The sequence below is a fragment of the Arvicola amphibius genome, chromosome 11 (assembly GCF_903992535.2).
Source record: "Arvicola amphibius chromosome 11, mArvAmp1.2, whole genome shotgun sequence".
NCBI classification, from domain to species: Eukaryota; Metazoa; Chordata; class Mammalia; order Rodentia; family Cricetidae; genus Arvicola; species Arvicola amphibius.
In genome coordinates, this window is record NC_052057.2 from 23,893,666 (window position 1) to 23,916,519 (window position 22,854).

General features: G+C 42.0%; 1 long non-coding RNA gene across 2 annotated transcripts in view; it reads left to right on the forward strand.

Moving 5' to 3' along the window:
- LOC121677373 overlaps positions 1-21,310 on the forward strand; it is a 33,860-nt gene extending 12,550 nt beyond the window's left edge. Inside the window, exons 2-4 of one of the 2 annotated variants that reach the window (XR_006020930.1) lie at positions 5,395-5,547; positions 13,122-13,324; positions 17,445-21,310. This is a non-coding gene — a long non-coding RNA (uncharacterized LOC121677373). The remainder of the gene's footprint in view (positions 1-5,394; positions 5,548-13,121; positions 13,325-17,444) is intronic. The other variant, XR_006020929.1, reaches the window with a different exon arrangement.
- Positions 21,311-22,854: the final 1,544 nt, after the last annotated feature.

Genomic DNA, 22,854 nt, shown 5'->3' on the forward strand with positions numbered 1-22,854 from the left:
ACATAAACAGAGGTTTGGTCTGATGTTCCAGAAGCTTCTTCTCCTGGTCTCCAAGTAACCATTCAAAATAGGAGCCTGTTATGATGTCCAGTTTATCTTGAAACAGTACTAGATGTAACCTGTTGTGGGATTTCAATCCCTTTAGTCAATGGCTTTTGGGGGGTTATGAGTGGTAGGGTGTGGCACGTGACCTCTTAAAAGCTGAGGGGAGGGTCTCTCGCTCTGTTCCCTTACCCTTGTGCTCGCGTGGTCAGGGCCAGAGGAAGGAGTGGTTGCATCAGCAGCTGAATTGCTGTGACACGGTCTAATCTGTTCTTTGTCAGTGACTGTTTACTTAAATAAATTCTTAAGATCCTTTTTTAACAGACTCGCGTGGCTCTACATAACAGTAACTGCTTCTGTAGTGTTTCTTCTCATCATAAACTCTCTTTTGTGTCTAAGAACTAGTCTTCATTCATGTTGCTTGTCTTCTGGAGGCTTGTATTTATGAAGTTCAGCTAATTGGTAAAAGTTCCTCATGAAAAAAGATTGAAACTGAATTTTTCACCCCTCCTAGGGTGCATGTTTCTTAGTTACTGCTGTGAAGAAGCACAATGATCAAGGCATCCTATAGGAGAAAACATTAAATTGGGGCCTTGCTTCAGAGGGTTAGTGCGTTATCATCTTATGGGGTGGGGAACATGGAAGCAAGTAGGCAGCCAGGCATGGTTCTGGAGAACTGGCTGGGAGATACATCCTCATCTTGCAGACAGCAGGCAAAGAGGGAAAGAGGACCTGGTGTGGACTTTAGAAACCTCAAAGACAAGTTCCATTGACACACCCCTTCCAACAAGGTCATACTTCCTAATCCTTCCTAAAGAGCTCAACTAACTGGTGACTAAGCTTTCAAATATATGAGCCAATGGGGGCCATTCTCATTCAAACAACCACATAATGGTAGTTCTTCAAAGCCTGGTTTAATTAGACGCAGCAAGCTATGATTTAGTTCAGACCCCTTGCCCTGCCATCAAACTGACCGAGGATGAGAAAAGAGAGAGTTTAGGAACTGCCCAAGCTGCAGAATCAGGGAGTCTGTAAATGACTCATGAGAACCAGCCTTCCAAACATAATTTTTGGATGTTTTAATGCACATTGAGGACCTCAAATCACTAATTTGTTAGGTTCTGTGTTAAAGGACTAAGCACCTATGATAAGGTATTTGAAGCTCCTTCTCATTCCTTGTATGGATTTCTCCTCTCTCCCTACTTCCCTTTCTCTCCCTCTCTAACTGTGCAAAAGATTTGAGGACAAATCTGTGATCTGTAAAGCGTTTCAAGGTCTATTCTACCAGCACCTTTAGAAATTCCTCATGGATGGCTTCTGCAGCCAATCATATATGTATTTTCAGAAGTTCTAGATTTGAGACTCAGGATGTTGCCAAGTTTTTCCTGCCCCAAATAATCTTCTCTTTCAGCTTTCTGTTACATCTCTTCACTGACTTTTTCTTCTCTGATAGATACCAATGAATGTCATGTCTTTGGGTGACATGGCAGTTTTTAGATTTGTCCAGTTGTAAAGTATATGATGATCATAGGGGTCTAAAAATGTTCAATACCACAAAATATAGCAAACAAAATAAAAGTGGTTTTTTTTTTTTTTTTTTTTTTTTTTTTACCTGAAATGGCATCTGTCTTGATTAAAAATAGTTTGAGAGCATTTTGGTGATTGAATTTTCCATTGACATTCCTGTAGTTTGAGACTTCAATGTGCAAAAGAAGGAGAAAACACAGTAAAGAGCAGTAGATTTGGTTATAAAGTGAAGTAGTTACTTTTGTCATCAAGGAAACTGGATAGGAAGCAGTCTAAGAGAGGTTTGTTTTGGCTTACAGTTTGGTGGGACACAGTTCACCTTGGTGGGGGAGGCCTGGAGGCAAGAGAGAAGCAACTGGTAACATTGTGTTCACAGTCAGGTTGCTGAGAAAGAGCAGAATGTGGAGCCAGGCTTTACAATCTCAAGGCTCACCCCACTACTCCCCTCCATCCCCCCGGGGCTCACTTTCTTCAGTGAGGCTCCATCTCCAAAGTCTCCATACTTCTCAAAGGCTTCAAACCCTTCTAAAACATTGCTCCTAAAAGGGAACCAAGCATTCAAACACTTGAGACCATGGGAGACATTTTAAATTCAAACCACAGCCTGAGGCTTCAATGTTATCTAGATAAGAAGAGTCACCTGTTATTTTATTTTATTTTATTATTTTATTTTATTTTATTTTCGAGACAGGGTTTCTCTGTAGTTTTGGTGCCTTTCCTGGCACTCACTCTTGTAGACCAGGCTGGCCTCGAACTCACAGACCCTCCCTCCTCTGCCTCCCAAGTGCTGGGATTAAAGGCGTGCGCCACCGCCGCCCCTCTGACTCACCTGTTCTTACAATGCTCTCACGGCACTGACAGCCTAGACCTGCAAGTATGGCTCTGTGTCAGGTGAACCAGGTAGACTTCAGTGGATCTCCAAGATCCCATTGGAGAGGTGGCCATCTTTTCCCAGTGTTGGCCACACTTGTGAAGATATAAAGACATGGTAAGACATGCAGTATGGACACCCAGAGGAAGGCAGCAAAGACAGCGAGATAAGCCAGCGTTAGCTGACATCATTTAACCCCTTTCTTCAGACAGTATTTGAAAGTGAACATATTCTTGAAGTTTGACTTATATGAGTCAATATATTCACTTTTTTAAATAGTCAGTGTGTATGTGTAGGGGTGTGTGTGTGTGTGTGTGTGCATGGGGAGGGGGAGTTAGAGGGCAGCTTGTGGGAGTCATTTCTCTCTTCTACTACGTGGGTCTCTGGGAGGTTTGGTGGCATGTGCCTCTACCTATTAAGCCATCTTTCCGGCCTCATCTGTGGGTTTTTTTTTTTTTTTTTGAGGAAAAGATGATCATATATCTCAGATCCAATCTTCCCATTTCCTGTTTTCATCTCAAGACCCAGCCTGGCACATACAGTGTCTTTCCTCTGCTTTCCTCTGGCACCCGCAAATCAGAAGTAACTCCTTGCAGCCATTTGATTTTTTGCCAGTTTCTCCCCGTTGCTCTAAGCCTTCCCTCATCCATAGTAAATCTTCATTTCCAGCTCATTTGTGCTTGCCTTTGCTCTCCGAACCGTATTCTTCGAAAGCAGCAGCTGGCTTTCCTTTTCACCTTTCTGTTGCCATTGCAGTGTGTCGCATCTGTGTTTTCAGACCGAAAATGCTCACAGGCTTTCTTCTTTAGTTCCCCAACCTGCTCTTGCGGCCGCCACCACCAACATAAATATTCTCAGACTTTTCTTAGTCCCCTTTGAGGGGTGTCATGTACAAGGCTAGCCCCACAGTTGGCATAATGGATTTTCGGTCCACAAAGGCACTTGGAGACAGCCAACATACTGTAAAGGGGAAGCTTAAAAATAGTTAACTTAGCAGTGAATAGCCACAGCTGGCAATGTTGGGGAACTGCCTGGAAATGGAAATTAGTCTAGGAGGAAAATGGGAGAAAAAAAAAAAAACCTAAGAACTGAACCTGGAGAGCAGAGAATCAAGGGTGAGGAGAAAAAAAATCTCGGCTCATGATGCTTAGGGCTTACGTGATGGACAGCGGGGAGCTGGTGGCAGTCTTTATTGCCTATAGAGTACACATCCTTACATGCAATTAGGAGTTTTCTTGCCTGCAGTGAGAGGTATCTGTCTAGACTAGTTAGAGGGAGGTTATTCCTTCTAGTTAAGGTGCTGAATTGGTAAACATTCCTATTGTGAGATGTGAAGAGAAATTCCATCTGCTGTATTCTCTCTTCTTTGTTCCTTCCCTCCCTCCCCTTTCTCCTCCCCTCCTCTTCTCTTCTTTCATCCCCCCCCCCCCATTTTTCTTTCTGTGATATCAGGAATTCATCTATTGAGGACCTGATACATGCTACATGCTAGGCCGACATGCTACCATTGAGCTGTACTCTTAGCTCTCATGATGCCTGTGACTGTGTTTGTACTCATATACTCAAAAGCAAAGGAGGACTCCTCCAGTCTCCTGTTATATATCATAGACTTCCAGATGACAATAAAATACTAGGGAAAACAAAAACAGACCCAGGCAAACATTAGAATAGAAATTATCAAAAAGAGATTCTTTCAAATTTGGAAACTGCTGGCAAAAATTGACTGCAGCCCTAGGAAATAATGGATTTACAATTAATAATGGATTCCTCTACTGGCCCATTAAATCAGAAAATTCATCTTTCAAGATACGACCAGTCTAAGAGAGCTCATTAACCTAAAGGTTAATAATAGCCACAGAACAATACTGCAAACAGCAGGATGCTGTAACAGCAAATACAGAGAGTGGATATAAACATGATTTATTACAGATAAGGAGGATGCCGTGTGAGTGTATGCCTGTGTGTGACTGACCCTCTGGCATGAATGTCCTAATTGGTTAGTTATTTTCTGTGGTAGTTTAGATGATAAATGTTTCCCATAGTCTGGGACATTTGAATATTCATTTCCAGTTGGTGGAACTGTTTGGGTACATTTAGAAAGTGTGTCCTAATGGAGAAGGTGTGTCACTGGGCATAGGCTTTGAGGTCTCAAAGTCTGGTGCCATTCCCAATTTGTTCTCTCTGTTTCCCGTTTGTGGTGAAAGATGTGAACGCTTAGCTTTCTGTTCCAGCCACCAAGTCTCTCCTTTGCCATTGTAGACTCTTGTTCCATTTGAACCATAAGCCCAAGGAAACGTCCTTCTATACATTGCCTTGGTCATGGTATTTTGTCAAAGCAATAGGAAAGTCTTTATTTTAGAATGGAGATACTTAGATCACTGGGCTGACATGTATGGCTTGTCCAGTGGTTGTCAATTAACTTTAAAAGGGTAAGTCCCTTGGTCGAGAAAATCTACTCCTTAATGCTTAGTTATCATGAGCTTTCTTTTAGAGTCTGATTTCCTTTACGGGTGTTTGATAGCTGGATCTACATGGTCATCTTGAAGAGATGGTGTTAGCCTTGTACGAAGCATCGTGGTCTCAGCCATCTTGGAGCTGATGAGAAGGAATAAAGCTCCAGGCTATCTGGAGGAAAGCAAACCCAATCATCTCTATAAGGCACACCTTCCAACCAAGAGTAATTCCTGATAAAATGGATTCCCGTATTGATTCTCTCTCTCCTGGGGGCTCTTTGTAGCCCTGTCAGATCTCCTCCATCGGCGACAATCGGTGGGGCCTCGCTCAGGTGCAGGGCCTCTGGCTTCTCAAAGGACATGGAGCAATCCTAGTTGCTTCTCAGCACGATTTAAAATCCTAAACCCATGGGGTTGGCTTCTCGCCAGTTTCTCCAGTGGGCATTAGGAGTTTTCCACCTGGCTTGGAATGCGGTATTAAGTCTTTTATTCTGTTCACAGTTGTCTTTGTGGATGGAGGGAAAACACCGAGGAGTCTGAAGGACTAGTTAAAACAGGCTTTCTGAAAAGAAATCTACATGGCTTAATCTCCTTCATAAAACACCAACGCAGGGTTGCCAGGAATCTGCGTGCCGATTGGATCCAGACTTGCTGGTGAGTCATGGCTGGAACACTTGTGAGGAGTTTGGCTGTGTTTTTGGATGGCGTCTTTAGCATCACCGAATGTTCCAAGGGAACAATACATCTTGTTTTATGTTTCTTCTCGCAGTGGAAAAAAAATCAAACAAATATTTACATGATTTTTACCTAATCTAGTTTCTCAATAATGAACCAGGGCTATTATTTATCCACGGTTAGTAGAAATATACTTCTCTGTTCTGTTCCCATAACTTTTTCATCTTTAGAGTTTCTTACGTATCCAAACATGCCTTTCTTATTCATAATAAAAGCTGAAATTGGCTGCTTCAGTGGAAACCCGTAGTTGGGTGCTGCAACCTTTTAAGGGATTGTGTTCTGTCTTCCCTATTGTTCTGACAGGATGCTGTTGCTCCCATGGTGAAGGCAAAGAACTGGGCAGTGGACGCAGGTCCTTCATGAAACCTGAGTATTCCTTTAGCTGAGTTCTTTAGACAGACTCCCTCCAGACTCTAAACCCTGACCATCCCTTTTATTTCTTTGCAGATTGAAATGTAAATCTTTTTAAAAGCTCCAGCTTCTTTATGTAGGCATTTAGTGCTTGGAACTTCTCTCTTAACACTGCTTTCATTGTGTCCCATAAATTTGGGTATGTTGTGTGGACATTTTCATTGAATTTTAGGAAGTCTTTAATTTCTCCCTTTATTTCTTCCTTGACCCACTGATGATTCAGGCGAGCATTGTTTAATTTCCATGTGTTTGTGGGCTTTCTGGAATTAGTGTTGCTGTTGAATTCTAATTTTAAGCCATGGTGGTCTGATAAGATACATGGGGTTATTCCAATTTGTTTTGTATCTGTTGAGGTTTGTTTCGTTATCGAATATGTGGTCAATTTTTGGAGAAAGTTCCGTGAGTGCTGAGAAGATAAAAAGATGTTTTCTTCATTGGTAAGAGCGTTCTTGAAGCACTCTTGAAGAGACCAGGCTAGTGGGCCAGGAATGGGGCAGGAGTAAGAAAAGTCAAGCATGGCAAGTGTTGACACCCAAGTTTCATATCCAAGTTCCACCGTGAGAGGTGGTTCTGTCTGAAGCTTAATCTTTCTTTGAGCTTGAAACATAAGGCATTTTATTTGCCTTTTCTGTGTCCTTTTTAAAAGCTTATTAATTTTTTTTTTTTTGGTTTTTCGAGACAGGGTTTCTCTGCAGCTTTAGAGCCTGTCCTGGAGCTAGCTCTTGTAGACCAGGCTGGTCTCGAACTCACAGAGATCCGCCTGCCTCTGCCTCCCGGGTGCTGGGATTAAAGGCGTGCGCCACCACCGCCCGGCATTAATTTTTATTTTATGTGCATTTGGTGTTTTGTCTGCAAGTATGTCTATGTGAGGGGATCAAAACCCCTGGAAGTGGCTGGGCGGTGGTGGCGCACGCCTTTAATCCCAGCACTCGGGAGGCAGAGGCAGGCAGATCTCTGAGTTCGAGGCCAGCCTGGTCTACAAGAGCTAGTTCCAGGACAGGCTCTAGAAACTACAGGGAAACCCTGTCTCGAAAAACCAAAAAAAAAAAAAAAACAAAAAACAAAACCCTGGAACTGGAATCATAGATAGTTTTAAGCTGTTGTGTGGGTGCTAGGAATTGAACTTGGGTCCTCTGCAAGAGCAGTCAGTGCTGAACCATCTCTCCAGGCCCCAAACTACTCCTTTTTGTTTTATTTTGCTTTTCGAGACAAAGTCTTTCTTTGTAGCCTTGACTTTCCTGGAACTCACTCTGTAGAACAGACTGCTTCTAACTTATAGAGATCCACCTGACACTCTGCCTCCCAAGTGCTGAAATTAAAGGTGTGTGCCACCACTGCCTGGCTACCTTTTTTTTTTTTTTTTTTTTTGTTTTGTTTTTTTTTTCGAGACAGGGTTTCTCTGTGGCTTTGGAGCCTGTCCTGGAACTAGCTCTTGTAGACCAGGCTGGTCTCGAACTCACAGAGATCCGCCTGCCTCTGCCTCCCGAGTGCTGGGATTAAAGGCGTGCGTCACCATCGCCTGGCCTTTTTTTTTTTTTTTTTTAATAAATAAGGTAATTGCAGTTTTTCATTTTATTTTGCCTGTGTGTGTGTTTTACCTGCGTGTATGTCTACGCATCACTTTCATGCCTGGTGCTCTCAGAGTCCAGAAGAGGGCATCAGATCCCCAGGAACTGGAGTTACAGACGGCCATGAGCCTCTATGTGGATGCTGGGAACCGAGCTCGAGACTTTGAACTCAAGAGCAGCCAGGGCTCGTGCCTGAAGGCTGAGCATCTCTCCAGCCTCCCTACTTTTATTTTTATACTAAAAGATTTTTTTAAAAATTGTTCAGCTGACGCATTTTGTATTCATAGTATTTTAAAATATATTTCTGACAAATGCAGCACAAGCTAACGTTTTAAAATGAATTTAACTTGTATTTATATTGACCTTAATAGTTAAAAAAATATGAACTAACTTCCCCCAATATTATACCTTTATTGAAGATTCTGCAGGCCGATTGGCAGACTAGAACATCTCAAAAATTGCTACTTATTTTAAAATCCAGAGCCCATCTGTAGACAACATAGTAGTTTGGTGTGACACAAGAACCAATCTCTCTTCTGATACGGACACAAAATGGCCCAGACGTAACTGAGTGCTCCTGCGTCTCCCTTCTATATTATAATGACACTTTCTTAGACCACCTTCAGCTCCCTAGGTACTAACACAATAGAATAAATGAAGGGGAATTTCATTTCCATTTATTATTACACTGTCTTATATACCACCCATTCCCTTTTAGCCATCAGAGATTCCTTTCTTTGCTCTAGTGGGCCAAGTGCTCTCCAGGCTCTTTCCTGGTTTTGTCTTGGACACGTTCATCTTCAACCTTGGACTGTTCTTCACAATCCTAGATAGTGGATTCCTTATTTCTTAGACTTCATTTTTCCCTGCCCTTGTTGTCTTCCTTCCTAACCATGAAGCATGTCCCGCAGTAATCAAGCTCTCTATTAGTATAATAATAGATACTCTATTTGGTATTTCTAAATAGATTCAGATCTTGGATGTGTGGAAAGGTTTTATGACTGGACTCCCATTTGAATGATACTTAGGTTAGATGTACACAGCCATCCCTCAGTATCATGATGGATCATTTTCAAAAAACCCCTCCATTGTATCCACATCTGCACATGCCTGAACGTCTTAAAGGATAGGACTGTGTTTGCACATAATCTGTGCACATCCCCTTAAATGCTTTTTCTCTAGGTCGTGGGCAATCTCCAAAGCAGGGTAAATGTGTGAATAGATGTCTTACGGTATTATTTTGGGAACAATGAAAAAGGTGAAGCAACTTTACATGGTTAGTACAGATACAATATTTTTGGTCTGCAGCTGATTAAACCACCGATGTGGAAACCTTGAACACAGAAGGCTGCTGTAATTCTAAGATGGGCGTTGTAGTCCAGTTGTGATCATTACTTCAGAATGCAGGTGCCTTCCTGATTTCTTCTAAACGTTTTCACCTAAGAACTCATCTCCTTCAGTCTTCCCACAGCTCCCATTTTCTGTTTTCTCGTCCCAGTATTCCAATTAATCAGATGTTGGACATCGTTTAAGGAATTGCTATAAAAATCCTTCTCATTCAATTTCTTGCCCCTTTGCCTTTGGTTAGTTTCTGAAAATTTTCTATTCCACATTTTACAAAGCATGTGTTGAATTCTTTCATTGGCACCATCACATTAACAACTGGCAGCTTAGGAGCTGGGAGATGGCTCCCCAATTGAGAGCACATACTGCCCTCGGAGAGGATCTGAGTTTAGTGGCAGCACCACATTGAGCAGCTCACACCCACCTGAAGCTCAAGCTGCAGTGGCTCTGATACTGTTTTCTGGGCACTTTATGGGCACTGTAAGCATGTGCACCCCTACACAGACACTTGGGCACAAACACACACACATAAATATGGATATATATATGTATATATATATAAAATTGAAAAATAAAAATAGCTTTTTTTTATTTCTCTCTCATACAATACATCCCGACTGCAATTTTCCCTTCCTCCACTCCTATCAGATCCCCCCCCCCCCGATCCACCCCATCTTTTTTTCCCTTCAGAAAAGAGCAGGCTTCTCAGGGATAAATAACTCTGAAGGAAAGATATCTATTTAAAAACTTACTCTACTCGCAGATAAGTGTAGGTACAATCCTCATCATTGGAACTCCTCTTTACAGCAATTAGAGACTATCACAGAAGACCACAATTGAACACAGATGCAGAGATCAACAGATCATGGGGAAACCTAGCCCCAAAGGATAGAGCTGCGTCTTTGATTCAGGGAACATCTCGGAAGAGGAACCTGTAAGAGCTAGAATACTAGAAAGCCTTCTTTGAAACAGTCTATCCTAGAAATGAATGCACAAAATGTTCTGTCGAAACAATGGGAATTTCAACAGACATTAACATGGAAGGGGAAACTTCTTATGGCTCTATTCTTAAACGAAGAACTACAGGTAATTATTGACAGCTGGGAGGAAAATTAGCCTCTCCTGTGAATGAATCCTAGTGTTGGTAGCCCAGTGCAGAGAAGTTAACCTTGAAACTATATATACACAGTTTACAAAAGTGGACTCAACAGGTTTTGTGTGTGTGCACATAAATACACCTATATAACGTATAATCAAAGAAAGAGAGACTATCAGCTTAAGAATAGGGGGCATGGGAAGATCTGAAGTGAGGAATAGGAGGGATATATTTTATGTTTACTTGGGTTGCCATTTGCTACATTTGGACTTAGTATGGCTTGTTATCAACAAACTGGAAATATTATTGGGAACTTGGATGTTCCCTCTGACAACAGCAGACCTGCTAGGTGGAGCTACTAATGGGGGGGGGGGGGTCAATTTTTATACTGTGAAAACCAAACACCTTTGTGAACTTCTAATATATTTTATTCTTGAGAACGACGTTGGGTGTTACTGGTGGTGTGTTTTGAGATGAACTCTGGCTAACCTAAACTCATCGTCCTCCTGCCTCAGCTTTCTGAATGCTTGAGTGCTGGGATTGTGAAAGTGTATTTCTGCTTGACTGACCTTTGTTTTGTTGGTGTATGTTGTCCATGTGTGTTTGGAAGCATTTAATTTCATTTGCATTGGAGAAGTTTTACTTTTGAACTCTACCAGTAAGGCAAAGGTTTTTTGACACTACAGACATTTGATTCCTTAACAAGTGAACTAGTTAATGCCTAATTCTCAATGGAAACTTAATAATGGAATAATAATAATGTTGTTTATAAAATTAACTATGGATTTGGCTAAAGAAAAAGGTTATAAATCTGTCTCCGGGCATGAATTACTGATCTGTCTTTTTGAGATTTAACAAAATTTACTCTTGGACAACTTAGTTCTTGTCACCGAGGGAAATCAATGGGCTGTGTTAAATATTACACTGTGCATTGGAGAACTTCAAAGATGAATTTGGCATGTGCCATTGTTGATGTAGCATGAAGAATGACTTCTGACAGAGGCATTGCTTACTTGCCTTGCTCATTTGCATTTCTTCTTATGTCTCTTGAAATTCAAAGAACATTAAGCTATTTAGCATAATACTTTGGGCAATCAGCACAGACTTTCCCATTTACTTCCACAGTGGTAGGGTCAGATCTGCCTTCTTCTTCTTCTTCTTCTTCTTTTTTTTTTTCCGAGACAGGGTTTCCCTGTAGTTTCTAGAGCCTGTCCTGGAACTAGCTCTTGTAGACCAGGCTGGCCTCGAACTCAGAGATCCGCCTGCCTCTGCCTCCCGAGTGCTGGGATTAAAGGCGTGCGCCACCACCGCCCGGCTTGGATCTGCCTTCTTTAATACTCCTTTTGGCAACGCTAACCAGGATTGGAGATGTTTCTCTTTTAATTTGAAACTAAAAACATTGCAGACCACACCACATTTGGCTCACTAGAGTAAGGTTGAAATAAAAGATTTATTTGTGTTCCTGACTTAATCTGATCAAAGGAGAAAAGAGGAATAGGGAAAATAGAAATATTTATTCTTTGAACAGCAACATGAAAATTCAGACTGCCTGTTCTGCAGGAGAGGTACATTCACAGTGTTTTTACATATTCATGTCTGGATAGGCATTTTCACTAGTACCAATCCCAGATCGCAGTGCCCAGAAGCAAAACATTTTATTAGGTGGACTATTTACAGGGCTTTAAGAGATTAGTTTTGTGAATTTTAAACTAGTCTGTCTAAAAATGTAAACTTATACCTTCAGATTACCAAGGATTTAGCCTTCTAGCAGTCTTGATTAAAAAATTTTGATTAAAAAATAAGCAAAGAAGGCCTCGAAAATGTCAAAATTATATTCGTAAAATCCTAATACTGAAGTTCACATGGTTATTTCAAAGACCGGCCCTCCCTCCGTCCCTCCCTCCGTCCCTCCCTCCGTTCTTCCCTCCGTTCTTCCCTCCGTTCCTCCCTCCCTCCCTCCCCCCTCCCTTTCTCCTTACTTTTCTCCCTCCTTTCTTCTTTCCACCGTTCTCTTCCTTCCTCTGTCCACCCCTCTTTCTTTATTTTTGGTTGTTGTAATCAAACCAGGCAAGGGCTTCACCAACGGCTCAACTCCAGCTTGCCAGGTTCAGGAATTATATGACTGAATGTGTTTGTTAGCGTTCTAAAGTCCTCATTTTGAGATTCTGTTATTGAACTAGATATGATCTGCCTGTGTTTCCAGCAGTGTTTCGGCTTCCTGCTGATTATGAAATGAAGACGGTGTGAGGCCAGATGGTGAGACGTCTGGCAGTTTGTTAGAAAGGAGGGTGAGGGGACTGGGAGGAGAATACAAGAGGTTGGGATTAGGGCCACCACGTGGAACAGTAAGCATATTTATATACCCATTGGTGTATCACCTTTCAGGATGGGTCATGAGTTTTCATGGAGACCCAGTCATTACTGAGACATTGTTGTGAGTTACACTGTTTGGGGTAAAGAGAATGATGTTGCTTCTTTCCCATCAGCATCTTTTCCCTCCATTGAGGATTTGAGTATTTTAAAACTTTGTCAGTGAAGTTCAGGAAGACCCCTGTATTTTACGTTTTCTCATTGTATTTTATTTATACAGATATTTTGCCTGCATGTGTATATGTAGGGTACCATGTGCATGCGGCACCCGTGGAGGCTAGAAGATGGCTTTGGATCCCCGGAGAATGGAGCTACAGAGGGATCTGAGCTGCTTTTGTGTGTGCTGGGAATGGAACCTGGGTCTGGTGCAAAAGCAGCCAGTGCTCTTAAGTACTGAGCCATCTCTCCAGCTCTAAGATCCCTATATTTTATGTGACTTGCTGGTCTGCTAGTGTTGGCCAGCTTTGAATAAAACCAACCTTGAGCCCCCTTTGATACATGCATGCAATTGTCTCCTTCTTTTTCAGTCAGTCAGTGCACAGCTGAGGCCAAAAACTCTTCCTTCCAGCTCATTGCAGCAGGGTGTGGCTGGGTGTGCGTGAGCACATGTGCACTGCTGGGTAGAAGCTGTCAGCACTTCCAGTCTAAACATTTCCTGAAACCTTGAAGTATGCGTAAAGTAATCAATAATTCTGGGTCTCTAGATGCGTGCGGAAACTCTCCTCGCTGCTGCAAAGGGTTCCATTCAAGAACATGACTAACCCTTAATGAAGCCTTCCAGTTCGATGTTGATGTATAACGTGAAGGAAGAGAAGCTGAAAAATGTGAAAAGAACAGATGTTCTGTGGTTTCAAGGAGAACACGTCACGTTCTTTGGAAAATGCAGTTGTTACACCTTAAAGTCCCAGTACGTTTAGAGAAATAAAGTCTACATTAAAAAGTATTCTTATATTTTTTATGTGTGTGGGTGTTTTGTCTACATGCACATCTGTTCACCATATGTGTTAAGTTCTCATGGAGGAAAGGACATTGGACCCTTTGGAATTGGAGTTACAGGTGGTTGTGAGGCACCTTGTGGGTGCTAGGAACCAAACCTGAGTTATCTGGAAAAGCAGCCAGTGTTCTTCACTGTTGAATTTTCTCTCCAGCTCCTCACTTTACACTTTGTAAACTATCTATTGTGGATGAGATTTAGGAGAAACGTGATGTTGCTTTGCTGGGTCCTTAGCAGTTTGGTTCCTAGAACATCTGCCTGAGGCAGAGTTGGTTGATAAGACACACAGGTGTTGCTGCCGCCATTACTGGGAAGAGTGGAGCTATGAAAACATTCTGAGGCTCTGAACCCTCACAGAGTTGACCACTGTAGTAGGACATGGGGAGAAATCACAGTGTGGACCACAGTACTGGGCAGACAAAAGTTCTTGGCTAGGAGATGTCTCGGACTCACATATGCCAGGCAAACACTACTACTGAGTTCTCTCTCTCTCTCTCTCTCTCTCTCTCTCTCTCTCTCTCTCTCTCTCTCGATTCCTCTCCCTTCACTATTTTACTTTGAAACAGGATCTTGCTAAACCGCAACTCTTCCTCCTCAAAGCTCAGGCGGGTTTTGAACCTCTGATCCTCTTGCCTCAGCTGTCAGTTTTTTCGATTATAAGCTGCAGTGCCAGGTTCATCATAAAATATATAGCTAATTGTTAAAAATATCTTAAGCAAGTTATGTTGTTTGTAGGCAGTGTGTCAAAGCAGGGTAGAGGAGGTTTTTGGTGAAAGCTATAGCTACAGAATTTTAAACTAGTTGATAGAACATAACCTTTTATTCAACACATGCTTTCTGCACAATTGTGTAATTTTTATAAAGCACAAAGACTACAGGATATGTGTGGGAGCCATGGCTGCCTACAACTAAGATCGTTTTGGGTACTAGTTCTGCCAAAGTTTTATGCCTGGGAGCTAATAAGACGCAGTCAGCAATGTGATTGATATACAATCCCCCTCCCAGTAGCTAACACATACTTTCCAAAAAACGTATTAACTTGATTCACGATATTTTTTCAGCAGAAAAACACCTGTTGATTAAGTTTGGAGATACAGATGCTAATGTGGCATGAATCATTCGCTTGACAGATTATACAAGGTAGAATAGATGCACACAAATTCTGTGTGTGTGAGGAACTGCTATATGAAGTCTAGGAGAGGCAGATTCTCATGTTTCTCTCTACCTTGATGTGGGCAACTTTGTTCTGATCCAAGGAGCTAATCAATAGTTTGTCAAGACCATGTGCTTTCTCTTCTGAAAGACTGCCAATGGAAATTGAATCCTACATGATTTTTGAAAAAGATTCTTTTTTGTTTTTTAAATTATGTCTCTCTCTCTCTCTCTCTCTCTCTCTCTCTCTCTCTCTCTCTCTGTGTGTGTGTGTGTGTGTATGAGTATGTGCACACAAGTCCAGCTTGTCTGTGGGGGTCAGAAGGGTGTGAGATCTCCTGAAACTGGAGTTACAGGAGATTGTGAGCTATCTGATCTCAGTGCTCACTGTAAGAGCACTGTATGCTCTTAACTACTGAGCCATCTCTCCAGCTCCAAAGTATAATTTAAAAAAATCCATGGTTAAATATTTGGGGGGAAATTATCCCTCTGTCAGAGATGGACAGTTTAGGGATAACCTACTGAAACGGTGTTGGGTGCAACGGGGTGAATCCCAGGCCTTGTTTGTCTTTTAATGCCACTCGGGAATCCTCAGAGAACAAAAGCTGTGTGGCTCCTGTAGTAGGGAATCTTGTAAATCTTGTAAATTCTGTCAATGGCGCCATTCCCCGTGTGAGCATTTGAGTTCTGCTGTGGAGGGGTCTTTTGGCATTTCCTGGAAGGCCTCTTGGATGCTGTGTGGCGGACAAGCCAGGGCAGAGGGTTAACATGAGGAACGTGGAAGGCTTCCTTTCAGGCTGCAGCCATCAGTCATCCTTGCCCGGACCCAGAGAGTTCTAGCTGCTGGGCCCTGGAGTGGTCTCATCAGGAGTCTCTCAGTCTGGGCTAAAGAACTGCTGTGGTCTGAGCTAGTACTTCGCTTGGCATCTTTTTTAATAATCAGTTTTAAACTAATGATTTATGTTGGAAAACACTGGGGAGATTTTGTAGGCTTTTCTTTGTTTAATATGCTTCTTATTTGAACTGGAAAGCGGTTCAGGAAAAAGTGAAATAATGCCTCAGAAATATTTGTGGTCCTTGATATATGAGCCAGAAATGAGAAGAGCATAGGTTTGTTCCATGTATAAAAATACATGTTAGCATTGCATGAAAAACCCAAGTTTTTGATGTAGAATATCAGGAATCATATTAAATGATTTTTCTCTTGAAGTGGATAAGGTAATTACTCGTTCTGGGCTGTAGATCTGAAGCTGTTATAGGGTAACTGTGATCTTCTTGTTCTGAACTCTTGGGGAATGGTTTCCAGATCTGTTCTTTATTCATTTTGGGCATTAGAAATGTTAGGTGTTGTGAATACACCCAGAACCATGAGAATAGTTTGGGGAAGAAATGAGTAAAGTTGCTTTGAAGGAGTTCACAGTTTAATTTGGGGACATGAATGCAAATGGACCAAAGGGCATATTCTACTAGAGAGTGTAAGATTATAGACTTTAAGAACTCCTGGAAAATGATATTGTAATATCCTTTTGATTTTTCTCTATTAGAACATGAGCTATGATGTTCAGAAATATTTTTCAAGCCAATTAAACTTATCATCTTGATATTTTAACGATTTATTTTTATTTTATGTGTATGAGTATTTGCCTCTATGTGCACCATTGTATGTGCGGTGCCCGTGGGCATTGGATTCCCAGGGACTGGAGTTACTGAAGGTTGTATGTCTCTGTTTGGGTGCTGGGAATTGAGGCTGGGTCCACTGGAAGAACAGCCAATGCTCTTAACCCCTGCTTCCCCATCTCGATATTTTAAAAATATTTCAGCGAGAGGTTAGTATTACATTTTCTGAGCAGGAATTCGCTTAGAGATGATTCAGCCTAATATTTTCACTAGATATCTGTTGAAACTGAGTCTAGAGAATTCTCTAGGAATTCCAGTTTTCTCTAGAATACTCTAGGAAGAGTAATAACTAGGACCTAGGCCCTGGCCATTGATATGGTTCATTAAGAAACACCGCGTTTTGGTGTTATCTTCTGTTAGATGTAGGGTTATTACATTTTCTTAGTTTTTGGTCTGACGTCAGGGCCTTTCTGGGATTGTCAGTATAGCTGGGTTGGCCTAGGAAATGTCTTCAAGTTGCTTCAAAAGCAGTTAAGATGTACCACAGTCAAAGAAGCCTTTGTTTAAAAAACAGGGTCTTGTGTAATCCAGACTGGTCTCGAACTCATTCTGCAGCTAAGGATGACCTTAGCCTCCAGAACATCCTGCCTCCACCTCATGAGTGTGGAGATGACAGGTGTTGCCCCCATGACGGGCGGACGCAGTGCTGGGCATCCATGCCGAGCTTCACGCATGGCAGCATAATAAATAGGTTTTACCTTTCCCTTTGCACTGCAGCTGCACACAGCTCTGTGTTACCTCGATTTAGAATGAAAAACTTCCACTGGGTATTTTAAAATGCACAAATAATAACAGATACCAAACATAGACTTGCCGTTCTTAAATTTGCTTCCTAATGTCTACTGTATCCCTTCCCCAGATTGACTTGAAATGAAGGTAAGGTCTCTAATATGGAGGCTGGAAGGACGTGGTTAGTGATTTTCACTAATAATAATAATATAATATAATAATAATATCTATTTTCATTAAGCAACACTTGGGTTGGGTTTGAAGAGAAGATTGGAGATGTAAATCTTTGGGCTCTTTCCCTTTCCTCTCCTTCTATCTTTTGTGTTTTGGTCTCGCCTCAATCTCACTGAGTAGCCAGAGACGCCTTTGAACTCTTGATCTTCCTGGCCTCTACCTTGAGTGCTGGGTTCACTGCTGCATACCACCACATCCGACAGGAACGTGTCTTCTAAATCTGGTTGTCATTCTTTTCCAGGACACTGGAGATTTCAAACCACAGCTCAGGATACTGGGAAGATGAAAAACCAGCAGGCGGCTCTGAATGGAGCTTCGTTAATTCACTTGTCAGCTGATGTTCATGGCTTTGCCTAGCGCGCTTGATATTGTCATGGGGAAGATTACGGCGTCCACGGCGTCAGGGAGTTTGTATTCTTATGCGGTATATAAAAATGTAAACACACCTGATTGAAACAGGGATGATGATCATGAAGAATGGTCGCCAGCAAGATGACTGGAGAAGTTTATTTCGGTACAGTGGTGGAGGAGGGATGCTCCAAACTGTATCCCAGTGGAGATAGCCTGCTAGTGATGAGCTAGTATTACTGTAATCTGGGGGATGTTTCTCAGAAGACAAAGAGCCATCATTAGAAGCTCAGGGGTCAAAGGGACTTTGAAAAATGCCAAGTGAATAGCGAAATTAAGGGATTATGATTATTTATACCCACGATGAGGTAGAAGACACTATAAGCAACTTTACCCATTTATTCCAATATAGGACATAGTGAAGACTAGAATATCAGTGCCAAGAGAGTTGTACTTACACTGAGCATTTAAAAATTGCTTTTATTTTATGTGTCTGTCTGTCTGCCTGCCTGTGTGGGCGGATGTGCGCGCCGTGTGTGGCAGAGTGGAGGGTGCTCCCTATGCAGACTCTTAGCTTCCACGCCAGGAGCCTACTGCATAGTTAACAATTTCAGATTTTCAACCCCTGGCCCCGTGACTGTAAATCTCTATTAGTTATTGCTTGTCACCCGGCCCATGGTACTCCGTTATACAAGACAGCTGAACTTCATTAACTCATTTGCGCATTAACATTTTACAACTATTTATTTGAAAATCAATTTATTTCATAAAGGGAACGGCCATAAATATGAAAGAGACATGAGCCTATGGGGACATTTCACATTCAAACCACAGCATAGAGATTCAACAAATTAGGAAGGAAAAAAAGCTGTTCTGAAGAGGCCTGGGATTGAATCCAGTGCCCGAGAAGAGTAGTAAAATCACAGTGGCATTGGAAACGGGAAAGAGACTGGCAAAGGATGGATGGGAGGGATTTCTCGCAGTTTTGGAGTGCTGCTGAGGGTAGAAGCTGTATCCTTGAAATGGGGCCACCAGCGAGCAAGCAGGTGGCTTTCTTGGAGAAAGTATTGCTGTCTGCAGGAGGCCGGTGTTGGCAAGAGCCCCATGAGAGCGGCTTGGGGGATGGTTCCTTTGAGGAGACACAGAGACCCACTTTAGAAGCTGAGTAGCACAATGAGAGGCAAGGGGAAGAAGATATTCTGAGCTTGCAGACATGCATGCTTAAACATGTGAACAAGAGCACATGCGACACGCATGCTCACATACACCGTAAGTATGTGACTGCCCCCTTCCAGCTATGAAAAGCTGGCCGTACCTTCAGAGATTTTTCTGCGGTCAGCACAGGCCTACCTTCTCGGTGTAGCGTCCGAGTTACTTTTTGTTAACTTGACTGGAGCTAGAGTTATCTGGAGAAAGGAAACCGAATTGAGAAACTACCTTCATTAAGTTGCCTGTGGGTAAATCTGTGAGACATTTTCTTGATTAATGATTAACAGGTGAGGACCCAGCCCAGTGTGGGTGTTCCCATCCTTGGAGGGGTGTTTTTGGGTTCCCTAAGAAAGTAGTCTGAACAAGCCATGGGGAGCAAGCCCACGGGGAGTGGCACCCCTCCATGGCCTCAGCTCCGGTTCCTGCCTTGGCTTCCCTTAGTGTTGAGTGGTTACCTAGAAATAGAAGATAAAATAAACCCTATCCTCTTCAAGTTCCTTTTGGTCATGGTGTCTTATCACAATAATAGAAAGCTGACTAAGACAGGTGATTAGTCTATATGAAAGAGCAGGTGAAAGGAATACAAGAGACTGCTCTCCCACCCTGGTGTCAGTTTGGATGGCCCACTGAACATCACGATGGTACATTACTAATAAAGAAAATAATGTCTTACTTTCACAAGCAAGAAAACTGACAAAGTAGCCATCACTGGCAGCTTCTCTGTTTTTTTTTTTTTTTTGTATGTTTTTGACCTGGGTTAAGTCCCTCCCAAGTTAGAAATGCAGGCACCTCAGTTAGATTGTCAAATCACCATTTTTCCCCCTGAAGACTGGACTTTTCAAAGGAGGCAAAAAGTCAAGAGAAGAAAAGTTGAAGCAACATGTCCCCTGTGAGTTGTTCTTTGTGCTGCACACAGAAAATTAAAAGTTGAGTGGATCTCCAAGTGAAGAAACAGCAAAACAGCACGCTGGCTCAAATTAATACAACATGGTTAGTATGCATGATTCACGCTGTTGGGCTTCATCATGACCTACAGGGAATAAAGAGGCAGTTGCTAAAGTTGACAGCTAATAAGGACATGGGATTGAGGCCTTTCTTATTAAATAACCAATAACCAGGATGTGTCCATTTGTTATTTGTTTTGAGACAAGATTCCATTTACGTTAGGGTCAAAAATGGCCCTGGCACATCAATCAGACTTGGTCTAGCCATCTGTGTTAAGTAGGTTAATTAAAGATAAAAATTTGGCCACATAGATGTCTCAGTCAGTAACATGCTTGCCCTGGATTTAACCATCAGAATGTATATAAAAATATTGGACTGGTGGTGCATTTGTAACCCCAGTACTGGGAAAGCACAGACGAGATTATCACTGAAGTTCACTGGACAGCCCCAGTCTGGCCTAATTGGTGAGCTCCAGGCCAACGAATCTCAAAGGAGGTCGACAGTCTTCCTTAGGATGATGCCCAAGGTGGTTCTCTGAATTGCACATCATCTTCTTGCTTACACACACACACACACACATACACACACACACACACGCATGTACACATATGCATGCACACACACACACGCACGCACACATGCATGCAGGCAGAGAGCACAAAAAAGATACTGATAATAGTGAAATTTATTACTACTTACCCAAACTGTAAACTCAAAAGTCTCAAGTCAGGAACCAATCAGACCGAGTATATTTCAGTCTGAGATTGAGTTTTGCACATGAGTGTACTATTAGGGAGCAGAATGTCTGTTTTCCCGCAACAAGCACGTGGTTACTCTAAGGATGTCAGTACTGAATGGATGTGTTCTCCAAATGCCCTCCAGGGAATCCTAACTGACAATTATTTTTCTTTGAAATAAAAACCAGTAAGAAGAACAATGTATTCAGAGATATAAGAATGAACTGGTGTCTTGATGTTTTTATTTATAGGGTTTTCATTTTATCCTTCAATTAGCTTTGATTAATAAACAACATAGATGGTATTAGATTCCTCTTCTGTGTGTATAAAGGTACATGACTGTGTGTGCAACCAAATTAAGGACCAGTTTTTGAGTGATGGACCTCTCTAGCTGTGTATTTCTTTTCTCTTCTTAAAAGTAGAATCCTTGCTCATTAAAAGGAACCTACACTTTTACCTCCCGTGTGCCACTCTTTCTCGTCTATGGATTGATGGATGAGAAACATTTGATCATAATTAATTAATTAATTCATTCATTCTTCACTCGGCTCTGCTGACCAAAAAACTTTCTGTGAAGCTGATAATGCTTCTTCAATGAAAGACTGAAGATAAGACTATCACTTTCTGTCTCATTTCTTCTGGGGAGAATAAAAGGAAAATGTCTATGTATGTAAAAAAAATGTGGAAAATTGTTTTGCTTTAGGAACATGAAGATGTATTTAGGGAAAACCTCCTAAAATAAATGATACCTCAGGCTATATAATGGTGGGATAGACTATGTTAATGTATTTCAAACAAGATCATAATCAAATATTGTGTTTGGTATTATTAATATTAAATATATCAAGGATATGAAGTTTCTGTTTTTTTTTTTTTTTTTTTTTTTTTTGGTTTTTCGAGACAGGGTACGTAGCCTTACCACTTGAGATGAATCAGGATAACATGGAGAAGTCCCAAACTCTACCAAAATGTTTTACTGATTTCTTCATATATTTATGGCATTTCCCCTAATTCTCAATGTTATTAAAAACAAGCAAATGAGAAACAGTGACGTCAGCAAGCTACCAGAGAAATTCGCAATTCACAGCACACATTTTCTTTCAATGGATTTGAATTCCACAGTGTGAGAACATAGGCCCGGAGGGAGCTAGAAGATTATTAATCAAAGGATGATGGGATATTGGATTTAGGCCCACGATTTCAAATCCTTGGGGTGAAAAGGGAGGAATGGGATGTATTATACAGCCGGGCTTCATAAGAGATGCCAACCACACTAACTCAATTTTATTTAAATAACGAATACTTTCTGTGTGTCATTTGATGCTTTAGCATTACTTTCTTAGAAATATGAGTCACCTTGGGTGGTTTTCTAATTCTGGAAGGATGCCACATTTTAGCCCACCTGAGGGAGGTCAGTCCCTTGTGGCGTTAAGCAAGCCGTTTTGGTTTGGTGTGCCACGAGTAGCCTGGGGATGAGTGATGGAGAGAGAGAGCAAACAAGCCCTGAAAAGGCGCTGCTTGCTGCTGACCGTGTACCACGGGCTGAGGAGGAGGACCCTGCCAGGTGTTTCCGCCTGCATCCACTCTCACCAAAAGTTCTACGTTAGAGGAAATTCCGTTTTCTAGCTGGGTCAGTTAATGACCTTTCCATTCAATTTGAACTCTCTGCAAGTAAACGTGGTGGTGATGTTGAGAGAAGGTTGTCCCTGTGGGTCACTGTTGACTCCCTTCTTCTCCCTTAAACACCCACCCTTAGGGGATGGGAGATGGCTCAGCTGTTAAGAGCACTTAACTGCTCTTGCAGACGACCAAGTTTCCATTCCCAGCGCCCATATGGCAGTTTAGAACCATCTGTATGGTCAAACACTCATACACATAAAACATTAAATAGATAAATCTTTAAAAAATACCCACCTTTAGCCATCTATGCAATTTTATAAACTTTCTTTTTTCTTTATTGCTGCAAGTCCTTTCCTGGTTGGGGATTGACCGATGATCAGTCTTAATATTCTTATAAAGATGAAAACATTAGCTTTACTACCGATAAAACTGTACTGCAGAGTGGAGCATGCATGGTTTTGTGATCAAAGCAAGACTCCAATTCACCATTCAGGTCTGCATCATGGACTCACCCGAAAGACCACGTGTACCTTTCGGTGTGAAGCACTGGAGATGACAACTGGTAACATATCCCGGGCATGATGTGGGTTGTCAACGTCCCTCACAAATGAAGACTTGGAATTCTGATCTCTAACAGTCGAGATCTTTCTTTTCTCCCTCCGCCCCCCCCCCACCCCCCCGTCTCTCCTATATCACCACATACCACATCACATCACATTTTGGTCAAGATCTGGCCTCAAACTTGCAACCTCCTAGAGCTGAGATTCCAGGTGAGGGATACTGCGCCGGACC